The sequence below is a fragment of the Bos javanicus genome, chromosome 13, assembly GCF_032452875.1.
Source record: "Bos javanicus breed banteng chromosome 13, ARS-OSU_banteng_1.0, whole genome shotgun sequence".
Taxonomy (NCBI): domain Eukaryota; kingdom Metazoa; phylum Chordata; class Mammalia; order Artiodactyla; family Bovidae; genus Bos; species Bos javanicus.
In genome coordinates, this window is record NC_083880.1 from 60,605,067 (window position 1) to 60,616,869 (window position 11,803).

The following is an 11,803-nucleotide window of genomic DNA, read 5'->3' on the forward strand; positions in this document are numbered from 1 at the left end:
AATGAGTATATTCTACAACATTATGTACTTGAATTGCCATTTATTCTTTCTCATTTAAAGAAATAAAGTTGAAATCAGGAGATGCTGTTATCCCAGATTCCTAGTTTTCTTTAAATGTTCAGTGCATCCATATATTATTAATATTGGGAGTTGAGAAACATGGTTTAGATAAAAGGAGCCATTGCATATCATGTATCTGAAATGCCTAGGTTAAACAGATGTTAATTTCTGACATTATCTCTTTCTTATTTTATCCATGAGACAGATAGGAAGATTAAATTGTTAGAGTGGGCCTATTAGAGACAGAGAAATATACTTTGTAAAATTAGAACTTCAGGGTGTGGCTAATGACTGTAATCCTAACATAGTAGAGAACATTGTGGATTGGTTGACAGATTTCAAATTTTTTTAATTTCCTCTCAGTCTTTAAATTTCATCATGTTTCACCTGTTGTCAAGTGTGTTACAAGTATCTCTTGAAAAAATACCTAGTTCTGTCACCATTCCCACTAGCAATTTCTCCCCTGAGTTTAGAATTGGGTTTGAGTAATTGTTTCATCTTTTCAGCCCTTGCCTACTTCTCTGCTGGTAATTTCACCCTCCCTTGTGCTTCAGGTTTGAGAACTGTGGCTGATCGTTAGTGGTGTGCATGCTAGGGAGGCTTCCTTCCTGGGACTTTTTCCTGCTTGACAAATGTTCACCAGACGTCTTTGAAGTAAAGCAGTCCCCAGTTCTGTCTTCAAAGAAATGGGTCTAAAAACCGTAATCTTCACCATATTTAAAGTCACCTTTGTCTGCTTCCCCCACTGCCATCTCTACCCCTGTGCCCTTTTTCCTAGTAATACCTGAACTTGTTATTTTTGTCTCTCTCCCAACCTGCATGTAAACTCCCTGATGACCTTGTATGTTTTACTAATCTGTGAATCCGTGCATCCTCATTATGAGGCTGTAGTAATATCCCTCAGAATTGAAGATCAGTGGAGTGTCACAGGGAAAATGCTTGGCACCGTGTGTGTGCATACTTAGTGCTGTCCAACTCTTTGTGACCCCATGGACTGTATAGCCTGCAAGGCTCCTTTGTCCATAGAATTTTCCAGGCAAGAATACTGGATTGGGTTGCTGTTTTCTTCTCCAGGGGATCTTCCTGACCTAGGGATTGAACTTGCGTCTCTTGCATTGGCAGTCTCCTGCATTGACAGGCAGATTCTTCACCACTAGCACCCCCTGGGAAGCCCTACCAGGTTCCTAGTAGGTGCTCAATAAATAGTAATTCCATCCTACACTCTCAGTTCACCTTCCTCCTCCCTCACATACAATAAGTTAATTGGGAGTATTGTTGAATAAGATCTTAAGATCAGAAGAACCTTGTTCTTAGGTTTGCAGCTGTAATTATAAGCTATAGGCCAGACTGGATTAACATGACAAAATTTTTATTTAATGTTTGCTTCTTTATTTAGTAATATAATGAGCCTTTGGTGAAATCTTAAGTGGCTGAAGGCTGAGCAATGATCCTGACCAATTTAGAAGACTTAGATGCCACAATATCCCTGCTTTCCACCATTTGTATATAATAATGTGAAATTCAGGCTGTTCTCCAAGTAGAACAGACATACAGAGGGTGTCACAGGGTAGTCTGATTCTGGAGTCACACTTAATGTAGACAAGTGCTTTCTAGATTTTATAACCTTACTGTGATTCTGTGGTAAATTTTAACTACTGCAAAGAAGTAACTTAGTTGGACTTCACATGCTCTGGTTCTGCTGAGAGTTAAGTACTACACTACACAAGAGTATAGTTTTAGATCAGTAGTTTAACTTCTTGAATCCTCAGAGATGACTTAAATTATCATTGTAAAACTTTTTAGATGTACCAAGTTGTAAAGAAGGTGTAACATACCCATGAACGCACCCAAGTCTGTATTACCAATACGAATGAAGCCCCTTTGCCCCTCTTCTCTTCCTCCCTGCCCCAGAGGTTCTAATATTGTTTTCATATGTAAAATTGGAGTCTCAGTATCTATTTTGGAAAATGGTTATTCAGGTTAGATACACATGCTTGCTACAGTGTCTGGCACATAGTAAAGTTAGGCTGAAGATTCATTTCCACTCTGAATTGTGTGTAATTGTGTAGGTCATGTGCATGTGCAGAAAAAGATGCCGCATAAGCTGTGCAGTGCTGTAGACTTGTGCATTTATTTCTATAATTTTACAGCAGATGGCTGTAAGTATCTGGTTGCAGAAGGAAAAACACCCATGCGCCAAATACGACAGGTTTTCAACAGATGCAGGTTGTTTCTATGTTGCATGAAGGCCAGCATTGGCCTGTTCTCACCCCCATCACTCTTTCCCTCTAAGATCCTACCACTCTTGTCTCTGAATTTTTCTCTACTGAAAGCCAAATATTTTTGCACTACAGTCTGGATTTGTCTCCCTGTGGTCATAATCACCAGGGATTCTTAGTGACCTCGATGTAAGAAGCTCTTCCCCAGACACCTCCAGATGGATGACTACAGAATGGCCAATCCCTTTCTTGGAGAAGTTCTTGAGGGGATTGGGTATTTCTGAATCAGCTTCAGTCTTGCATCACCTGCTTTGACAGAATTTTCTTGGCTCCTCTAATGATAAAAAAGGAAAAGTAGCAGCAGCTGGCAAGTGGTCTCCTGATTTCACCCTATGAGTCAGTCTCAGCTATAGATAAACATTTGTAGACTTATCTAGAAAGGTAGCACTTTGTTTCTCTGTTGAACAGTTTTTGAGAATTCTATGGTAAACTTCATGTGAAGAAACCTAAATTCTCATAGCTGTTTATTCATTCTGTTCCTTGCTTACCCACTCAACTTCATCCCCTCAGCCCAGAATCAGGGTTACTTATCTACTTATCTTGACTGGTCTTTGCAGAATTCATTTTTTAAATAAAATATGTCCCTCAATAAACATGTGCTGATGTCCATGAGCCTGGTCCCATGCTAAACACTGGAGATTGGGAGAGATGAGATGCACAACCATGGGGAAATGTGTTATTGTCAAATAGAAAAGCAGAAAACAAATTGTTCCCTAGGGGGGAAAAAAATCATACTGCTAGTCAGCATAGTGGATTGCTCTAAAGATAGATACCTACCTCTAAATATGTGAGGGTGCTGATATAACTTAATTTACTTTAAAATAAATAGCCAGTTTCAAAGAAAGAAATGGGAATTTCAAGATAGCAGAAAGGAAGACAGAATTCATCCTGAAGGTAAGTGGGTATTGAAGTCACATTGGGCCCCAGGACATGTGACTTGGCTACAGGTGGGCCTCAGAGGCTAGGGGATAGAGTTTGGATGCCCCAAGGGAGAGAGAAGACAACCTCAGTGTCTTTGAAAATAAAAACAAAGAATCCTCTGGCACTTGAAAAGGCTGCCTCCGGGAAAAGAGTTTAGAAGAAAACGAAGTTCAGCTGTAGTTGTTTCTGAAGGGTGTTTGTGATACGATGTAGAAAAACTCCTTAGGAAGAAAGAAGTCCAGAACTCTCAGAGAGGAGAGAATGATCAAGAAAGCCTTTGCAGAAGAGGGGATACTTGGAGCTGAGTTGAGAGAGGCCCTGCCTTGGTGAGTTCGAGCTGCCAGGGCCCACACTTGGCATCAGAATTCATGTGTCTTGTTTGGTTCTGCTTCCCAGAGTGCCTTTGTATAGCTGTGGTTCCAGGATTGCTGTCCAGGTTTCTAACCAGTCATTAAAGATAAATTTTCTCTTGCTTTTTTTTTGCTCTCTGGTCCTTTCATTATCCTCACACAGATCTCTAGGTCAGCTATAGTTCAACTGATCTAAAGTGGGTTCAGCCAAGCAGCTCAGCTTCAGGTTGAGGATTGATGGGACTGGACTGAGCTCCTGTGTTTGGTTTCAGGCTCCATGTAGTTCCTTCTGGGTCCCATGCAGAAGTTGCAGCAGCTACCCAGGGGATGTTCTTATGGTAGATGGCTTGGGGCACAAGAGGCCAAAGGACAGACACCAAGCCACAGAGAGATCCAAGAAGCTCTAAGAACATGAAACAAATTTATACACACAAAACTAGGCATACCATATTCAAAATGCTAAAAGGACTTCCCTGGTGGTCCAGTGGTTAAGAATCAGCCTGCCAATGGCAGAGGACACAGGTTTGATGCCTGATCTGGGAACTAAGATTCCACATGCCAACTAAGCTGATGTGCCACAACTATTGAAGTCTGCATGCTCTAGAGCCCTTGCTCTGCAACAAGAGAAATCACGGCACTGAGAAGCCCATGCACCGCAGCTAGAGATTAGCTCCCCACTGGCCACAACAAGAGAAAGCCTACCTACAGCAATGAAGAGGCAGTGCAGCCAAAAATAAAATATTCTTTAAATTTTGTTTTAAATATTAAGAAAAAATCTTAAAGGCAGCCCAGAGGGCAAAAAAAAAATGGGACATGGCATGTAAAGGAAGCTTAAGAATTATCGGAAACCATACAAGCTAGAAGACAATGGAGTGACTTTAGTACTGAAAGAAAAAACTGTCAATCTAGAATCCTATGCCCACTGAAAATATCTTTCAAAATGAGGGGGGAAATAAAGCCTTTTCTCAGACAAAGAAAAACTGAGGAAATATGTTACTGGAAGAAATATTAAAGGAAGTTCTTCAGACAGAAGGAATAGGATACCAGACAGAAACTTGGACCTACACAATGAAAGAGTACTGTAAATGGAATAGATGAAAGTAAATTTTTAAAAGATTTAATTGCCTTAAATCTAAAGTAGGAGGTCAGCAAACTTTCTGTAAAGGAGCAAATAAATAACTTAGGTTTTGCTGATTACATGATCCCTATTGCAACCACTCTGCTGTGGCATGAAAGCAGTCTTAGACAGTAAAACTTTATTTATGGATTTAGATTTGCATTTCATATAAGTTTTATGTGCCGCAAATTATCCTTTTTTTTTCTTTTGCCAATATAAAATTGTAAAAGCCATTCTTAGCTCATGGACTGTACAAAATCAGTCAGTGAACTGGTTTTGGCATGTATGAGTTACCCTTTGCTAACCCCTAATCTAAAGCAAAAATAATAACAATGAATTGTGTATTTATAGCATGTTAAAGTTTTTAAATGTGAATAAATGAACCGCAATATATGATGAAATACTAAGCAATATAAAGTAATAAATGATATATGCAACAACATGGATCAATCTTAGAATATTATGCTGAGTGAATACTAGACCAAAAAGACTACATACTATATAGTTCCATCCATATAATATTCCAGAAAACGCCAAGCTAATTTAGTGACAGAATGTGCTTAAGCAGTTGTCTGCAAGTGTAGGTTGAGGCAGGGTTGGGGTAGAAGGGAGAGGAAGGAATTTAATAAGCAAAGCAAAGCATATGATAGCAGCATGAAGAACAAAAGGGAGGAAATGGGAATCTTCTGTTGTGAGGTCTTTATACTTTCCATGAAAGTGGGATATTATTTGAAGGCAAATTGGGTAATTAAAGATATGTATTATAAATCCTATGGCAATCATAAAGTAATCTCCACCTCTTTCCCACTCTCAGCACCAGGGTTTGGGGACTTTCTTGGAAATGCAGAAACAAAGACAATTCAGCTGTATTTCACAGAGTCAGATGTAGGAAGTATGTGAAATCTGGAGCTGCCAGAGTCATGTTATGAACCCAGGGCCTGTGGAAGAATGCAATCAACATGAAGAGATGGGCAGCTGAGAGATAGGAGATGTAGAAGCACAACAACTTTTCATTTACTGTGAACTATTGTATCTTTTTGCCTGAGCTTTTTTTTTGCGGGGGGGGGAGTGAAATTGTCCATCCCTTGCTCTGTAAGAAAATACCACAAATTGATAAAAGGCCTACAGAAAAATATCCCCTGCTTTGAATGTCTCTAGGGAAGGCCTGCATTTTCTTTTAAATGACTTGCTTGATTACCCAGGTCAATCTTTCAGTTGACTACCGGATCAACTGATCTGAGACCTTCATTACCTCTGCAGAATGCCTTCGTCTTTGCCATATAACATCACTGAATCATGAGACTGAGATCCTATTGTGGTCACAGGTCCTGCCTACACTCAAAGGGAGGGAATTAATACACCACAGAGTGGGGATCTTGGGGACCATCTTATAATCCTGCCTACCACACAGACCTAACGGATGCTCCTGTGCCCTTTACTCAATTAGGAGTCTCTTGGTTTCTGGGATTTTCTGTGTTCTCCCGGATTTCTAGGTTGCCCTCTTCTGACCTCTATTCACTTGGCTTTTCAATTGCCTGGTTACTTGTCTCTTTCCCATTAGAAGTTGAACTCAACTCATTCTATGGCCTAGCACTGGGTTCATCCATAAACGTGATTCTTATTGGAGATAAAGATTAAATTAGATGACATCAAAGAACTTATTCAATGCTAAAAAAAAAAAAAAAAAAAAACCTTTAATTCACCCTGCTGACTCCATCCAGTCCAAACTCTGAATATGGTTGAAGAGATTCTGTCTGGCTTGTCCCTGCACACTTCTCTGCCCTCACTAGTGTCAAAGTTCATTTTGTCTTTCCTGCTGTGCTGTAAGAAAACTAAACCTCTTGTAGTTTCTAGACTACAATTTGCTTCCTCATAGCTTCAAGATAATGCCTGTGCTATTTTCTCCAACTAGAATGCTCTTCCCTACATCAACTGACTTACTGCTACCCTTCACTCTATATAAGTTTAGAAATCACTACCCCAGGAAACTTCCCTTCATCACCCTCTTCTGCCCTTGTGTGTGGTTGATCCCCTTCTTTGGGCTTGCATAACCCTCTAAGTTTCTCCCTTTCCTAAAACTTGTCACACCTTGATAAATCCATCTCCCTTACTAATCTGAGCTTCCTGGAGCACAGAGTAAAGCTTCATTATTTTGACTCCTAGCATGAGCCGGGGGAGTATCATGAATGTTTGTTGGGCAAACAGTAATCTCCATGTTTGTTACTGGGGGTCTTCCAAGATATTGTTTCCCAGGGTCAGTGGCAGACCAACCCAGTGGGTTCTACACCCCGGCCACAGGGCAGTGGGCATGACCAGTGTTCAGATCATAGGCTAGTTTCTATTGACTCAGGAAGGTTTCTTAAAAATTTTCACTTGCCACCTAAATCTCTAAACAAGAGTGGACATGGGAAATTATGAAGCAAAATCACTAGCATCTTGGCTCACCCTCTCATTTAGAACTCCATGGTGATGAACTGCAACTGTAAGTGCTGCTCAGAGCCCATTTTTCCCACATCTCCACCAGCGTTTGACAAATTTTTGCCAGTCAGAGGAGCAAATTATATTTAATCATTTCTTTTTTGTATCTATTATTTACTGCTCTCTGTCAACCTGCTAGGGCAGGGGCTGTCATAAAGGAAGACTCAGTAGATACTGATTGAATGAGTGGAAGAATGAAAAAAAAAAAAAATTCCCTGGCAGTCCATTGGTTAGGACTCCATGATTTCACCGCTGAGGGCCTAGAGTTCAGTCCCTGCTCGGGAAATTAAGATTCTGCTAGCTTCATGGAGCTGCAAAAAAAAAAAAAAAAAAAAGTGCTGTTCAGAAGATGGGGTACCAGTCTGGGACAGACAGTACTTGGTCCTCTCCCCCTTTTCCTGGTGAGCCAGCCACTTCGTTGTTTTCCAGAGGATGTGAGCTGGCCCAAACCTCACAATAACCACACACTATTTAGCCCTAGCTTATTTAACTTCTATGCAGAGTAGTACATCATGAGAAACGCTGGGCTGGAAGAAGCAAAAGCTGGAATCAAGATTGCCGGGAGAAATATCAATAACCTCAGATATGCAGATGACACCACCCTAATGGCAGAAAGTGAAGAGGAACTAAAAAGCCTCTTGATGAAAGCAAAAGTGTAGAGTGAAAAAGTTGGCTTAAAGCTCAACATTCAGAAACGAAGATCATGGCATCTGGTCCCATCACTTCATGGGAAATAGATGGGGAAACAGTGGAAACAGTGTCAGACTTTATTTTTCTGGGCTCCAAAATCACTGCAGATGGTGATTGCAGCCATGAAATTAAAAGACGCTTACTCCTTGGAAGGAAAGTTATGACCAACCTAGATAGCATATTGAAAAGCAGAGACATTACTTTGCCCACAAAGGTCCGTCTAGTCAAGGCTATGGTTTTTCCTGTGGTCATGTATGGATGTGAGAGTTGGACTGTGAAGAAAGCTGAGCACCGAAGTATTGATGCTTTTGAACTGTGGTGTTGGAGAAGACTCTTGAGAGTCCCTTGGACTCCAAGGAGATCCAACCAGTCCATCCTAAAGGAGACCAGTCCTGGGTGTTCATTGGAAGGACTGATGCTGAAGCTGAAACTCCAATACTTTGGCCACCTCATGTGAAGAGTTAACTCATTGGAAAAGACTCTGATGCTGGGAGGGGTTGGGGGCAGGAGGAGAAGGGGATGACAGAGGATGAGATGGCTGGATGGCATCACTGACTCGATGGACGTGAGTCTGAGTGAACTCCGGGTGTTGGTGATGGACAGGGAGGCCTGGCGTGCTGTGATTCATGGGGTTGCAAAGAATCGGACATGACTGAGCGACTGAACTGAACTGATTGAGCCCTAGAGTTGTGATGGTGGAGACGTCTCACCACTATTGCAAGCAAGAATCCAGCTGGCTCACTGGCCAGCACAGTAACTGAGAAGGGAAGAAATACCCCAAATTGCTCTAGCATGTTACTCCCAAATTGGGTTGACCTGATTTTTTCTTCAAAGCAATAAACATCTTTTAATCTCAACTATGATTTAAAGATCAGAAATGTTTTAAACTCTCACTGTTAATATTTTTGTGGTACTTTAAAAAGAAAAGTGAATTATTACATTTATAAATGCAGTTTCAAATGTTCAAAGGCAATTAATTGATGAAGTTTTATTAATGGTACCATTACCAAACCAAACTTGGTTCTGCTGGCCCTTGCACAATAAAGCCAACCTACTGACCCAGGGTTGTGGCGAAGAAAAGTGCAGCATTTATTGCAGGGTGTCAACACAGAGTCCACACAGCTGGTGCTTAAAAGACCCAGGTTCCCTGATGGCTTTCAGGGAAAGGTTTTTAAAGACTTGGTGAGGGAAAGGGGTTGTATGGTATGCAATCAGCTCTTGGACATTTTTCTTATTGGTTGGTGGTGAAGTAATCAGGAGTCAACATCACCAACCTTCCGGTTTCAACTGGACTGGGGTCTGCATGCTTGTGGGCAGTATATAGTTAACTTTTTTCTCCTGGTGGGGGTTTCAGGATCTGCAAAACAAGTCAAAGGATATGGTTCCCAGTATATCTACAGCCCTTGAGGAGGAACTAAGGGGCCTTGGCTAAACTATTATTTTTGTCTTGTTTGACTGTTTTCCTTCCTTTCCTTTCCTTCCTTCTGTATTTTTTTCCCCTCACTTCTCTAATTAAATTTATTCTTTGGAACTTGAGGAAGGCCTAGGAAGCTAAAGTTTTTCTACAACAAGACACACACAGAGTACATGGAGGAGGGGTGCAGGGAAGGGCAGCGCAGAGGAGGGGGGCCGGGTCTATCCTCCGAGGGCTCCATAGGGTTTTACAGTACCAAAGAAGCGATTGATAAACTTACTAGATTAATGAATGGAATTGTAAAATGTCAGTTGAAATCAAGGAAAAGCAAGGTTTGAGGATTTCTAATTTTAGTAAATTGAATATTAGTTTAAAAAAATCAGATTAACTTCAGTCTTTCAGTTCAGTTCAGTTCACTTCAGTTGCTCAGTCATGTCCGACTCTTTGCAACCCCATGAATCACAGCACGCCAGGCCTCCCTGTCCATCACCAACTCCCGGAGTTCACTCAAACTCATGCGCATCGAGTCGGTGATGTCATCCAGCCATCTCATCCTCTGTCGTCCCCTTCTCCTCCTGTCTCCAATCCCTCCCAGCATCAGGGTCTTTTCCAATGAGTTAACTCTTCACATGAGGTGGCCAAAGTATTGGAGTTTCAGCTTCAGCATCAGTCCTTCCAATGAACACCCAGGACTGGTCTCCTTTAGGATGGACTGGTTGGATCTCCTTGGAGTCCAAGGGACTCTCAAGAGTCTTCTCCAACACCACAGTTCAAAAGCATCAATTCTTCGGCGCTCAGCTTTCTTCACAGTCCAACTCTCACATCCATACATGACCACAGGAAAAACCATAGCCTTGACTAGACAGACCTTTGTTGGTAAAGTAATGTCTCTGCTTTTCAATATGCTATCTAGGTTGGTCATAACTTTCCTTCCAAGGAGTAAGCGTCTTTTAATTTCATGGCTGCAATCACCATCTGCAGTGATTTTGGAGCCCAGAAAAATAAAGTCTGACACTGTTTCCACTGTTTCCCCATCTATTTCCCATGAAGTGATGGGACCAGATGCCATGATCTTCGTTTCTGAATGTTGAGCTTTAAGCCAACTTTTTCACTCTCCACTTTTGCTTTCATCAAGAGGCTTTTTAGTTCCTCTTCACTTTCTGCCATAAGGGTGGTGTCATCTGCATATCTGAGGTTATTGATATTTCTCCTGGCAATCTTGCTTCCAGCTTGTGCTTCTTCCAGCCCAGCGTTTCTTATGATGTACTCTGCATATAAGTTAAATAAGCAGGGTGACAACATACAGCCTTGACGTACTCCTTTTCCTATTTGGAACCAGTCTGTTGTTCCATGTCCAGTTCTAACTGTTGCTTCCTGACCTGCATATAGGTTTCTCAAGAGGCAGGTCAGGTGGTCTGGTATTCCCATCTATCAGAATTTTCCACAGTTTATTGTGATCCACACAGTCAAAGCCTTTGGCATAGTCAATAAAGCAGAAATAGGTGTTTTTCTGGAACTCTCTTGTTTTTCCATGATCCAGCAAATGTTGGCAATTTGGTCTCTGGTTCCTCTGCCTTTTCTAAAACCAGCTTGAACATCTGCAAGTTCGCAGTTCACGTATTGCTGAAGCCTGGCTTGGAGAATTTTGAGCATTACTTTACTAGCGTGGGAGATGAGTGCAATTGTGCGGTAGTTTGCGCATTCTTTGGCATTGCCTTTCTCTGGGATTGGAATGAAAACTGACCTTTTCCAGTCTTGTGGCCACTGCTGAGTATTTAAAAATTTGCTGGCATATTGAGTGCAGCACTTTCACAGCATCTTTCAGGATTTGGAATAGCTCAACTGGAATTCCATCACCTCCACTAGCTTTGTTCATAGTGATACTTTCTAAGGCCCACTTGACTTCACATTCCAGGATGTCTGGCTATAGGTGAGTGATCCCACCATCGTGATTATCTTGGTCGTGAAGCTCTTTTTTGTACAGTTCCTCTGTGTATTCTTGCCACCTCTTCCTAATATCTTCTGCTTCTGTTAGGTCCATACCATTCCTGTCCTTTATCAAGCCCATTTTTGCAGGAAATGTTCCCTTGGTATCAATAATTTTCTTGAAGAGATCTCTGGTCTTTCCCATTCTGTTGTTTTCCTCTATTTCTTTGCATTGATCTCTGAGGGAGGCTTTATCTCTCCTTGCTCTTCTTTGGAACTCTGCATTCAGATGCTTATATCTTTCCTTTTCTCCTTTGCTTTTTGCTTCTCTTCTTTTCACAGCTATTTGTAAGGCCTCCTCAGACAGCCATTTTGCTTTTTTACATTTCTTTTCCATGGGGAAAAACTTCAGTCTTTACTGCTCCTGAAACCTACTCAGAGGACCTTTTTAAAAAGGACTTAAAATATGATTGGTGGACCGTGATGCTGGATTGCACAGGATGGACATGACACCCAGGGATCCAACCCGGCTCCTACGTCTCCTGCATTGGCAGGCAGGTTCTTTTAC